General features: G+C 43.1%; 1 protein-coding gene across 9 annotated transcripts in view; it reads right to left on the bottom strand.

Annotated features, from left to right (window-relative positions):
• SPATA13 (spermatogenesis associated 13) overlaps window positions 1-13,968 on the bottom strand; it is a 207,974-nt gene that overhangs the window by 144,898 nt on the left and 49,108 nt on the right. Inside the window, exon 1 of one of the 9 annotated variants that reach the window (XM_049867147.1) lies at window positions 6,300-7,692. The exons of the other annotated variants lie outside the window; for them this stretch is intronic. The gene's annotated coding sequence lies outside the window, so the exon portion shown is untranslated. Of the gene's footprint in view, window positions 1-6,299; window positions 7,693-13,968 lie in introns of those variants that run through there. 9 annotated transcript variants of the gene reach the window in all.

Consider the following 13,968-nt stretch of genomic DNA (forward strand, 5'->3'; position numbering starts at 1 on the left):
GAGGAAACTCTGAAACTTGCTCTTGAGCATCGAGCAGCTAAAGCAAAAGGAAGAATTGATGAAGTAAAAGAACTGAACAGACGATTTCAAAGGGCGGCTTGAGAAGACAAAGTAAAGTATCATAATGATGTGTGAAGACCTGGAGATGGAAAACCAAAAGGGAAGCACATGCTTGGCATTTCTCAAGCTGAAAGAACTGAAGGAAAAATTCAAGCCTCGAGTTGCAATAGTGAAGGATTCTATGAAGAAAATATTAAACAATGCAGGAAGCATCAAAAGAAGATGGGAGGAATACACAGTCATTATATCAAAGAGAATTAGTCGATGTTCAACCATTTCAAGAGGTACCACGTGATCAGGAACCGATGGTACTGAAGGAAGAAGTCCAAGCTGCTCTGAAGGCATCAGCGAAAAACAAGGCTCCAGGAATTCATGGACTATCAATTGAGATGTTTCAACAAACAGATGCAGCGCTGGAGGTGCTCACTTGTCTATGCCAAGAAATATGGAAGATAGCTTCCTGGCCAATTGACTGGAAGAGATCCACATTTATGCCTATTCCCAAGAAAGGTGATCCAACCGAATGTGGAAATTATAGAACAATATCATTAATATCAGACACAAGTAAAATTCTGCTGAAGATCATTCAAAAACAGCTGCAGCAGTATACTGACAGGGAACTGCCAGAAATTCAGGCCGGTTTCAGAAGAGGATGTGGAACCAGGGATATCATTGCTGATGTCAGATGCATCCTGGATGAAAGCAGAGAATACCAGAGGCATGTTTACTTGTGTTTTATTAACTATGCAAAGGCATCCAACTGCGTGGATTGTAACAGACTATGGATAATATTGTGAAGAATGGGAATTCCAGAACACTTAATTGTGCTCATGAGGAACCTTACATAGATCAAGAGGCAGTTGTTTGGACAGAACAAGGGGACACTGAGTGGTTTAAAGTCAGGAAAAGGTGGTGTGTCAGCGTTGTATTTTTTCACCATACCTATTCAATCTGTATGCTGAGCAGATAATACGAAAAGTTGGACTATATGAAAAAGAACGGGGCAACAGAATTGCAGGAAGACTCATTAACAACCTGCGTTATGCAGATGACATAACCTTGCTTGCTGAAAGCGAAGAGGACTTGAAGCACTTACTAATGAAGATCAAAGACCACAGCCTTCAGTATGGATTGCACCTCAACATCAAGAAAACAAAAATCCTCACAACTGGACCAATAAGCAACATCATGACAAACGGAGAAAGATTGAAGTTGTCAAGGATTTCATTTTACTCGGATCCACAATCAACAGCCATGGAAGCAGCAGTCAGGAAATGAAAAGAAGCATTGCATTGGGTAAATCTGCTGCAAAAGACCTCTTTTTAAAGTGTTGAAGAGCAAAGACGTCACCCTGAAGACTAAGGTGCGCCTGACCCAAGCCATGGTATTTTCAATTGCATCACATGCATGTGAAAGCCGGACAATGAATAAGGAAGACCGAAGAAGAGTTGACGCCTTTGAATTGTGGTGTTGGCGAAGAATATTGAATATACCATGGACTGCCAAAAGAACGAACTAATCTGTCTTAGAAGAAGTACAGCCAGAATGCTCCTTGTAAGGATGGCAAGACTGCGTCATACATACTTTGGACGTGTTGTCAGGAGAGATCAGTCCCCGGAGAATGACATCATGCTTGGCAGAGTACAGGGTCAGCAGAAAAGAGGAAGACCCTCAAAGAGGTGGATTGACACAGTGGCTGCAACAATGAGATCAAGCATAACAACAATTGTAAGGGTGGCTCAGGGCTGGACAGTGTTTTGTTCGGTTGTGCACAGGGTCGCTATGAGTCGGAACGGACAGGACGGCACCTAACAACAACAACAACTTCTATTAATTGAAAATTAACTTTCCGTAGAACTCTTTCCTTCCTCTCCAGTGCAGATGCCCTTTCTCTCTGGGCTCACGGTAGCTTGCGTATAGCTCTGTTTTACTGCTTGTATTGCTCTGGAATTCAGGTTTTCTTGACTGATTTCTCCACCAACCTCTAAAGTTGTTTAAAGGCAGAAACCACATATTATTTAACTCAGTATTCTCAGCACGCAGTTGGTTAAATGAATGAACTACCTTTGCATACCTTAGGTTTCTCAGCCTTGGTACATTTGTGGACAGATAATTCTTTGTTTGGGGGGGGGCTGTCCTGTGCGTTGTGGGGTGTTCTGTGGCATCCCTAGCCTCTACCCACGATGCCAGAAGTAACCCCCTCAAGTTTTGACAACCAAAAATGTCTCTAGACACTGCCAAATGTTCTAGCGGGAGAGGAGGGAAGACAAAAGCACTCCAATGAGAACCACTATGTAAAAATGATGCTCTTAGGAAGAATATAAATTATTATTATCATTATTTGAAGATACTGATAATTCATTTAATAAATTGTAATATTGTCAGCAGCTACATTTCCCTGTGCTAGAAACTCAACTTTACATTCTATTATTTCAATAGTTGTGTAATTTTTTTAATGCTTTTTATATATTTAATTATAAAGATATTTTAATATTGTAGGAATAAAAGTGCTGACATGTTAATAATTATACTCAGTTGATATTTTTAACTACCAATACAGATATTTCATTTTAATAGGTTTATGTACCAAAGCTTAGTAATTTGAGTGCTCAGATTATACAAAATACCTATCTGAGATACCTTAATATGACAGTGTGATCCTTAAGGTCATGTGCCAACTTGGCTGGGCCATGACTCTCAGTGGTTTGGCAGCTATGATGTAGTCTGGCAGTCGTATGATGATGTGATCACTTCCATGATGAAGTGTGATATAATGTGATCACCTCTATGACGGGATCTGTTGTGAGTAGCCAATCAGTTGAAAGGGAGTTTCCTTGTGGATGGGCCTGCACTGAATAAGTGGACTTTCTGGCAAGGCTTGCCGGCTTTTGCTCACACTGGATCCTGTAGCTGTCTCTTGTTTGTCTGACCTCCAGTTCTTAGGAGTTGAGCTAGCAGCTCACTTGCCTGCCGATCCTGGGATTCCTTGGTCTTCACAGCCTGTGAGCCAGAGCCCTGCTCTCTGATTTGCCAATCTTGGGTTCGCCAGCCCCTGTGGCTACATGAATCAGGAGAAGACTCTATCCTGACCCACGGACTTGGGATGTTCTAGCCCCTACAAATGTGTGTGCCATTTCCTTAATATAAATCTCTCTCTCTATATATATTTACACACTTTACTAGTTTTGCTTCTCTAGAAAACCCAGCCTAAGACAGTTAAGAAATATATAAATTTTTTCATAACATACTTAGAATATGATTATTAAAATTAATGTCCAAATGTGGATACAGGCGAGTCTTAATATTTGTGGTAGTTATAGTAAGTCCTCGTGAACACTGAAGTAGTAAATCCCCAAACCAGTCTTTACATCGGGGTCTCATATTCTTCCTTGCTATGCTCATGTCTGCTATTGACAACAAAAGTGCTATGTGTATTGATTTTGGGGTTACATACAAGCTTTAGCAAGTAGGTGAATTCGCACATATGGAATCCACGAAAAACAGATTAAAGATAAAATTCTCCTTGACCCACGACTCTATGTTACTCAGCAAGATCTCAACAAAACATGTTCAAAGAGGATTCTAAAGTATCTGTGATTATTAGGAAAATTATATTTCTTCATAAAATTATTTTTTCTTTAAGATAATAAAATATTTCTTCTGTAAAATATATCTTTAAAATACTTCTTAATGCAAGCCATACCTTAATATGTTCCTTACTCTTAGTTCAAAGAAACTGTTTTAACTTTATAAAATGTAAAACAAAAGTGAAATGGCATGTAGATTAAACACATTAATTACATCTTCATGAATCTCTTTTATCAAGGAAATTCAGTTTAAACAGCAGGGCCCTGGTGGCACAAGCGGTTAAACGTTTGGCTGCTAATCAAAAGGTCAGCAGTTTGAATCCACCAGTCGCTCCTTGGAAACTCTATGGGGCAGTTCCACGCTGTCCTACAGGGTCGCTATGAGTCGGAATTGACTCGACGGCAATGGGTTTGATTTGGTTTGGTATCATTAAGTTAATATCACTGTGAAAAAAAATTTACAGATACATAGTTAAAAGACATTCAACTAACTAATACTCAAAATATATGACAAGAGTAAACACTCCTACTGCAATTACATAGAATAGCATTTTTAGTAAATTACAGTTTAGGGAGTAGTAGGAAGAAAGCCTCATGGTGATAAACAAGTCCATCTCATCTGTCCATTTTACTCTCCCATTTTCTTTGCCTTTCAGGTCTTCTCCTTCTATTATTCTTTCTACTATCCTTCCTAGAACCTTGTAAAAATCATGACTTGGAGCAGAAGCTAGAAATTGCAGTGCCCACATTTTATGAACAGGTTGTATTCTAACAGGTTATACACATGGGTAACATGTTTGCCTAGAGAAGCATCTAAATATTATATTTTTAGATCAGCGCATCAATCTATACTTAACTACACAGCTACTATTGAATATAACCATACTTTATAACATTTCTTTAAGAGAATGCATCTAAGATTCAACCACGGGTTGGAGTACCGGGGAGGCAGTTCCTTTCCCCATTGCCCAGTCCTAACGTAAGACACTGTCCCTCTCGTTCCCAACCCAATACCCACGCTATCTTTCCTGTGGTAAATAAATGCCAGCAGTAACCACCAAAAATTCCCCTTAGCGCTATCTAATGCCTGTGACCAAGGCCAACCCTGCTGTCACTACAGAAACCATGCCTCCCCTGTGTTCGCCATTCACAAGCAACGAACTTTTTCCAGATGGATGGCCCTAATCTTAGGGGCCCTTTGAAGGTCACTGGAGCAAAAACAAGGCCTCTGCTGGCTAGAGGCAGATTTCCCAGAATCTGAGCCCCTGCGTCTTCAGTCACACATTCTAAGAAACTTAGGTAGTCCGGTCACAGAAACCCCCCGGAAGGAACAGCGCAGCTTCTGTACCAAGTGTGTAGTTAGACACATGTAATGACTGTTCCTAAGAGTACAGATGAGTGTTTCTTCCTGCATTTATTTTAGTGCTCAGGTGTTTTGCCTTTGCTTTTTGCATGACATGGATTTCTAGGAATAGAAGCCCAATTTATAGCACTGTGTCTCAGGGAAACAAGGTCAACTTTCAACTCAGCTTCCAAGCGGGAGCCAAGTAGGTCTTCTTTTAGGAGATGTCACAGTAGCCCCATTCTGCTACCTCTAAGGATAAAGGTCCACAGAAGGCTGTCTGCTCTCCTTCTGTTCAATCGGGTATCCCATATTTTCAAATTAGTGTTGCGCATTAAAGCTGTTGCTGAGATGCCTTAGACTAACTTAAAATGTCTCCTAATTAAGCTGACATTTGGATGTGGTTTCCTGGTGGGCCCTTCAGTTCAGGCCTCTTGGCACAGACGCCCTCATTTAAGAGAGGAACAATGGCACTGTCAGATGACGTCATCAGTGAGAAAAGCCAGTGGCCACCAGTCTATTATTCACGACCAGGGCTCCCCTTACTCACCACCTCCGCCAGCGGGACTGAATGTCCCAGTCTGGCAGGAACCTGTTTGCAGCCATGCTGTGAGAGGTGGAGGCTATTATTCCGAGCTTGTCCTTGGGGACATCACTTATACCTCTGTAGAAAGAAGAAGCGATACTGCAGACCAAAGACCAAAGACCAGAGGCCTTCAAACAGCACATTGTGCTGGCACATCAAGAGGACTTCCTGCTGCTTATCAGGAGACCATATTCTCACCCTACCCCATGACTCAGAGATGCAAACTGGCCACAACTGTAAGGAAAACCTGTGAAAGGGATAACAGAGTGAAAGCCTGATGAGGAAAGTGTACAGCGGAGAAAAGTGTCACACATTTCTCAGTCGCACTGTCAGCACCACTGTTTCTTCACACGTTTGTCCTGCAGAAAGGGGATCACTGGCAATGCAGGAAAAGTTCCTCAGCTGTTTGGAGGTTTTGCCATTCTTTCTTCTACCCATAAAGATCTGTGGCCCAGAGTATCCCTGGATCACACGCCCTGCTTCATGATCACTAAATGTATTTGTTTAGGGCACTTGTTCTGAGCAAAGGCATTGTTTTGGGGCTGTACATGTAAGAGGTCACTGCAGTAGCAATCAACTACATCAATTTTACAGATATAACCACTGTGCAGACTGTCATCATTATCTTCTCAACCCTCTGCCGTCGAGTTGATTCCAACTCATAGAGACCCTATAGTTTCCAAGTCTGTACATCTTTAGGGAAGCAGACTGTTACATCTTTCACCTGCAAAGTGGCCGGTAAGTTCGAACTGCTGACCTTCGATTAGCAGCCAAGTGCTTTAACCGCTGCACCACCACGACTCCTGTAAGAGATAAGCCACACCAAATAACTGTATCACTTAGAATTCCAAGGCCTTCTTATACATCTGGAAACACTGACGGTATAGTGGTTAAGTGCAACAGCTGCTAATCAAGAGGTCAGCAGTTCAAATCCACCAGGCACTCCTCGGAAACTCTATGGGCAGTTCTACTCTGTCCTACCGGGTCGCTATGAGTCAGAATCCACCTGACGGCAACGGGGCTAATACAACTTGGATTATATAACACATACTGCATTCCTCATCTTTTATCTGATTCTTTTCCCAGCCAGTGTCTGTCACTGTAAACCACTGTAGCCCTCACTCTGCACCAACTTCATCCAAACCCCAAATGCGAGGCCAGTCAAAGGGAACATGGCCATCACTGCCGTCACCTCAGTCTTCTCCTTGGCTACATTCACCTGACTTCCTGGTTCTGGGCCTTGCAAGGTCAAATCGTTATTGTTATTAGCTGCCATTTAGTCAGCTCTGACTCATGGCAACCCCATGCACGACGATGAAATGTTACTTAGTCCTGTGCCATCTTCCTGATTGTATACTTGAGTGCGTTGTTGCAGCCACCGTGGATTTTGAGTGCCTTCCAGGCTAGAGGGCTCATCTTCCAGCTCCATATCGAACAATATTCTGTTGTGATCCACAGGGTTTTTAAAGGCTAATTTTTTAGGAAGCAGAACACCAGGACTTTCTTCCTAGTCTTAGTCTGGAAGCTCTGCGGAAACCGGTCCATCATGGGTGACCCTGCTGGTATTTGAAATGCCAGTGTGTTTTAAATATCCCAGACACTCAGTGGGACCTGAAATGAAGCAACGTTCTTCATTCTAACTTTGGCAAAAAGTTAAAAATCTGCTCAGCATAGGTGCTAAAAAACTGAAGAATAATAAAGACTGAAATTTTGAACCTAAATCTTGAAACTAAAAAGGAAAGTGGAGTATGCATCTGAGAGAGAGGTTACCCTCTACTCCCAATAGATGTCAAAGGTGAGCGTCCTTGGGCAATTCAGAAAGGAACCCTCGTCTCTGAGAGAGCAGTTGCAAAGAACCCAACGAAGAGACAAGGCAAGGGAAGCGTTCCTGTCAACAAATACAAGCAGGGAAGAGTTAAGTTTCAGGTCAGAGCAATTTAGGTGAAGGAGAAAGGGCTCTGGGCTGAGGTCCAGAGCTCCTGGGTCCTCATTTTCACTAAGGTTTTCCTTTGTCTTTTACTAGCTTTGTGAAACTGTGCATACAACACTCTTGACTCAGATTTCCCCATGTGATCTTAAAAATTTCTTTTCAGGGTATTTTGCATGGTTGTTATGAGAATTTAGTGTGTTATATACAGAATATTCTCAACAAAATATGAATTATTTTTATGTCATGACACCTTTCTCCGTAAAGTGTAGGGTTTATAGTTATAGGATATTGTTATTAGAAAATGTTTTCTAGATCAAAAAAGAAGTGAAAACAGTCTGGTGGAAATTCAATGGGTTGGAGCTAATGATACCTGCAAGTGGACTCAGGCTAAGTAACAGACCCCAGGCAGTCAGTGGGAGGCGGAGAGAGCACTAGCACGTACACGCTGCCAGCTCACTGGTCGCTGCCACAGAACTGGTCTTCAGCCAAGCATGGCAGGGGGCCAGCAGAGGGACACCTGACTGTGAATGTGGAGGACTGTGGCTGCTTTTCCAAAGATTGCCTCTGAATCCAAATATATATTAATTGTGACTATGTGATTGTTAAATGAAACCTATCTTTTCTCCACCAATATGCACACTATATGCCTTAGGACTGGTGGTGCAATGGTTAAGCACTCAGCTGCTAACTGAAAGGTTGGCAGTTCGAACTCACCAGCAGCTGCACAGGAGAAAGTTGTGGCAGACTGCTTCCCATAAAAATTTCAGCCTAGGAAACCCTATAGGGCAGTTCTACGCTGTCCTATAGGGTTGCTATGAGTCAGAATTGACTCAACGGCAATGGGTTTGGTTTGGTTTTTGTGAGAAAGAAATAACAGACACCTCAAAATTTTCAATAAGTAGTGTTCTAAACTTTTAATAAGTCAATTGTTCATAATTTAAAACTACATTTTTCTGTAAGATTCTCATATTATCTCCCATATCCCCCTTAATTCGTGATGTATATAAAACTATGTTACTAATGGTAATATGATGCTAAAGTATTGTTAATTGATAGTATACTAAACCAGCAAAACAGTTGCTGTCCAGTCATTTTCCAATTCATGGCGACCACACGTGTGGAGCAGAATTGTGCTCCAGAAGGCCCAAGGGATACAGCAGTATGTTAACCTAAATGAATAATAATTAATCAAAAAAGGGAACATGATTTCTTTGGTCTTAAGAGCTTGTATGGTAGCAAAGAGGAAAAAGAGAGAAAGACGGGTTTGGTCCTCTCTTTCCAGGATGAGAAAGACCCTCAGCAGTATCCTGAAACAGGCCCATTTGCTTCACATCTTCTGACTCTCTATGCCATCACACTTCTTGGAGCTCTCCTCTGCCCTCCTGTCGCCCTTTCTCCCCCCAACAATGCTCCGTAACACAGGAGGCTTCCTCTAATTTCCCAGTCCAGGGGTTGGTCCTACATGCTGTGGAGACAACAAGCCAGCTCCCGGAAGTAAACTCGTAACTTCCTCTGCATAATTTGCCCCGGCCCCAAAAAGTCCAGACCTGCCAGTGGCGTCAGGTCCTCTCCACTAGTCCACCTTTCACACTTCTTATAGTCATGGAATCACTAACAAACCTGGAGCTGGTTGTCTTTGCTGTTGTTCATTGCTGTTTTTCCCAATGGCAGAGTCTCAGGGACAAGAGTATGTTGGCAAGAGTTGTTGTTGCTGCGTGCCGTTGAGTTGATTCTTACTCACGGTGACCCTATAGCACAGAGTAGAACTGCCCTATAGGATTTTCTAGGCCGAAATTTTTACAGAAACAAATTACCAGGTCTTTTCTCCCATGGAACCGTAGGTGAATTTGAACCACCGGCCTCTCAGTAACCAGCTGAGTACTTAGCCACCATGACACCAGGGCAATGTTGTCAGTCTAAGATGGCCTGTTCACAAAACCAAGCCCTGTCTTCCATTTTTTCAAGATCTGGCAAAGAATCCTGCTTGGGTATGTGCTTCAACTTGACCAATTCGACTAAGTTCAAATTTCATTTTAAAAACAATCCTGCTGCCTGCCTACACATCAAAAAAAAAAAAAAGAAAAAAACCCTGCCAAAGTCTACTGGTCTATTGCTTTTCCAATTATAATTTCAGAACTATAATGACACGGAAGTCTACTCTATAGGTCCCAGCAGTCCCCACGAGAGCAGCTTTTCTGATGCAATAGAGACCGGTGGTTTGGCAGTAACCACTGCCGCAGCTGCCTCTGGGGTTGTTACATCATCAGTTCAGAGCCAAGTGCAGGCAAAAACACCTGCAAAGTCAACTCAAGACTGTCATGATTTGAGTGTACAAAGATCAGAAAAAAACATTTCTGTCCTCAATTTAAATAAGGTACCTGCAGTGTTTGTCCTTCCTCTTCAAACATGGTGTTACGGATTGAATTGTGCCCCTCCAAAACGTGTGTCAATTTGACTAGGCTATGATTCCTAGTATTGTGTGACTGTTCACCCTTTTGTCATCTGATGTGATTTTCCTCTGTGTTGTAAATTCCACCCCTATGATGTTAATGAGATGGGATTTGCAGAATTTATGTTAATGAGGCAGGACTCAATCTACAAGATTAGGTTGTGTCTTAAATCAATCTCTTTTGAGATATAAAAGACAGATGCGAGCAGAGAGACGGGGGACCTCATGCCACCAAGAAACAAGTTCCAGGAGAATAGCGCGCCCTTTGGGCCCAGGGTCCCTGAGCTGGGAAGCTCCTCAACCAGGGGAGATTGATGACACGGACCTGGACCTTCCACAGAGCCGATAGAGAGAGGAAGCCTTCCCCTGGAGTTGGCACCCTAAATTTAGATTTCTAGCCTCCCAGACTGTGAGAGAATAAACTTCTGTTTGTTAAAGGCATCCAATTGTGGTATTTCTGTTATAGCGGCACTAGATAACTAAAACAGAATTTGGTACTGGGAGTTAGATGCTACTCTGACAGATACCTAAAATGTGGAAGTTGTTTTGAAACTGAATGGATGGAAGCTGGAAGAGTTTTAAAATGCCTAATGGTAAAAGCCTAGAGTGCCTTGAAGAGACTGTTGATGGAATTATGGACATCAAAGACAATTCTGGTGAGAACTCAGAAGGAAGTGAGGAGAGCTAAACACTGGAAATGGCACAGATGACAAGAAGCAGCAGCAGAGAAATGGCAGCAGCAGAACCAGACGACCAGCATGAGGCAGCCCTGGAGCCGACCCATGGAGCAAGAGAGCTGAGTGCCTTTGGCAGGAGGCTTCCTGGCAGAGTAGGGTGCTTAGAGGTACTTATTGGTGGAGCTAAAGGGCTTTGGAATGCTTGCCCCAGCAGGGTAGACGTAGGCAGAGAGGCCCAAGGGGCCAAGAGGCCAAGGAACACAGGAAGCAGAGCTGCCTCAGTCTCAAAGGGTACAGCCGCGACCTCTGGGGTCTCAAAGGGTAGAGTCACCACTCAGATAGACTAGGAGAATCGGGCCTCATACCACCAAGAAAGCAGCACCAGGAGCACAGCACGTCCTTTGAACCTGAGGCTCCTGTGCTAAGAAGCTCCTAGACCAGGGGAAGATGTATGACAAGGACCTTCCCCCAGAACTGACAGAGAGAAAAAGCCTTCCCCTAGAGCTGGCACCCTGAATTTGAACTTTAAGCCTCCTAAACGGTGAAAGAATAAATTTCTCTTTGTTAAAACCATCCACTTGTTGTATTTCTGTTATTGCAGCACTAGATAACTAAGACACATGGGAATATCATTTGTCCCTTCTTTGATTCCACAGATGTTTCTTTAGTTCCCTCTGTCTGACTCATATGGATATAGACACTGGAAAGAAAATAGTGAAAAGGTAGACATTGTCTCAGCCATCACAGAGTTGCAGCTAGCTAGGGAGCGATGTATAATTAAATAAGTAACTGTAAAGACCAGAAGAACTAGATGGTGCCTGGCCACAACTACCAGCTGTTCTGACCAGGGATGCAAAAGATGATCCTGGATAGAATGAGAAAAAATTGTAGAAGAAAACTCAAATTCTTAAAAGGCCAGACTTACTGGACCAGTAAAGACTAGAGGAACCCTAAAATTATTGCCCTGAGATACCCTATAAACCTTGAACTGAAACCACTCCCAGAGTTCACCTTTCCGCAAAATAACAAATTAGCTCATAAATAAACAATATCACCCATGAGTACTACATTCCTTTAAAAAACAAATCATCTATATGAGGCCAAATGGTCAACATTTAACCTAAAGTAAAGGTAAGAAGGTTGGCGGGTGGTGGGTACAGGGAAGGTAGATTAATGAAAACTGAACAACCAGAACAGAAATAATGAGAATGTTGACATAATGTGGAAAATGTGGCCAATGTCACTGAATAATATGTATAAACTGTTAAATTGGAACCTAATTTGCTGCGTAAACTTTCACCAAAAATACAATAAAATATTTAACTAAAATAGATAAATAGGCAACTATAATGAAGTTCTAGTAGTGCTGTGACAGGTGTGATGATTAATGTTATGTGTCAACTTGGCTAGGCTTTGGTTCCCAGTTGTTTGGCCAAACACTAGTCTCATTGCCCTCACGGAGTAGTTACATTTAATTAGATCAATTGCCCTTGAACAGAACAGATTACTTTCCATATAATGCAATGTAAGGTAATCATCTTCCACAATGCAATCTAATGTAATGTAAACAAGCAGTCAGTTGAGGCCATACCAGTGTAGGGTGGATCCTAAAACCTAATTACGTCAGACTTATAAAAAGATCAGAATAGACACAGAGACACATACACAAACATGGGGAAAGACAGGCGGCATATGAAAATCGTCTACAAGCCAAGGAATGCCAGGCAACCAAAGAATGCCCAGGGCTACCAAAAAGAAAGGAAACCACACAGCCTAGACCCTGATTTGGACTGTTAGCCTCCAGAACTGTAAGATAATAAATTTCTGTTTTTTAAAGCCACCCACTCAGGGTATTTGTGTTATGGAGCATTAGGTAACTCTGACTTCAGGGACAGAATTATGGGCACCTCCAGCAGGGAGACTGTATGCCCACCCTCAGGACTGTTGTTAAAGCTAGGACCTGAGGGAGGGGGATGGTGGAAGGTACCAAGAGCCTAGAGCAGAGACTCTGGCTGGAGGGTGGCAGGCAGGACAAGGGCTATGAGAAAGGGTGGAAAGGCCAGGCATGCAGAGCTTTGTAAGTCGTGCCAGGGATTTGGTATTTCACCCTAAGGATGCTAGCAACCTTCAGCAGTGATGAAGCAGGTGACCCATCCAGGCTGGAAGGCAGCAATACTAGAGGCAGTGGACAGTCAGAAGGCAGTCAGCACTGCCAGGGTGATCAGGTGCCTGGGCTTGCCTGATGGCTGGAGGATGGAAAGCAGCTATGGAGATAAACTCAACATGCTTGGTGACCAACTGGATGTGCAGGGAGAGGGAGACGAAGAGTCAGGTGTGACTCCAGCTGACAGGTGGTCAAATGGTGAGGCAAGTTACTGAACTACCTGGTGCTAGAAGAGCAGGTTTGGAGGGACAATGAAGAGTAAAGTTTTACATATAATGACCCTAGACTCAAGTGAAGATGCCCAGGAGGCAGTTACAGGAACAGCCTGGAGGTGAGGCTGGCAAGGGAGGGTGGAGCTACAGACTTAGAGCTGATTAGGAGGTAATTAAAACCAGAGGAGACAGGCTTATGCAAAAGGCCGAAAAACACCTCTTAGGTGACAGGTAGAGATGAGTGGCCTGAAAAAGAGAACAGAAAAAGAAAGAGCCAAAGAGGTCAGATTTAGTCCGTTTGTGAAAAGGACAAACTCCATGTTTTTAATGCCTTCACCGTATTCAACTTTGCAAGGAGCCCTGCTGGTGCGATGGGTAAGCACTTGGCTGCTAACCAAAAGGTTGGCGGCTGGAACACACTAGCTGCTCTGCAGGAGAAAAGACCAGGCAATCTGCTCTCATAAAGATTAAACCAAAACAAACTCGTTGCCATCCACTTGATTCTGACTCATGGCAGCCCTGTAGGATAGTACAGAACTGCCCCACAGGGTTGCCAAGGCTATAATCTTTACAGGAGCAGACTGCCACATCTTTCTTCCAGGGAGTGGCTGGGGGGTTCACACCACCAACCTTTTGGTCAGCAGCTGCGTGCTTAACCACTGCACCATCAGTGCTTCTCCCATAAAGATTACAGCATAAAAAATCCTGTGGGGGCAGTTTCTACTTTGTCATATTAGAGGTGGAATCAACTTGGCGAGACACAACAAACAAAACTAACGTTTGCAAGAGTCCCTGGGTAGTTAAAATAGCTAACAAGCTCAGCTGCTAGCCAAAGATCAGAAGTTTGAGTCTACCCACAGAAACCTCAGAAGAAAGGCCTGGAGATCTACTTCTGAAAAATCAGCCATTGAAAACTCCACGGCAGACAGTTCTACTCTGACACACAGGGGTCACCAGGAGT

Source organism: Elephas maximus, chromosome 23 (genome assembly GCF_024166365.1).
Source record: "Elephas maximus indicus isolate mEleMax1 chromosome 23, mEleMax1 primary haplotype, whole genome shotgun sequence".
NCBI lineage: Eukaryota > Metazoa > Chordata > Mammalia > Proboscidea > Elephantidae > Elephas > Elephas maximus.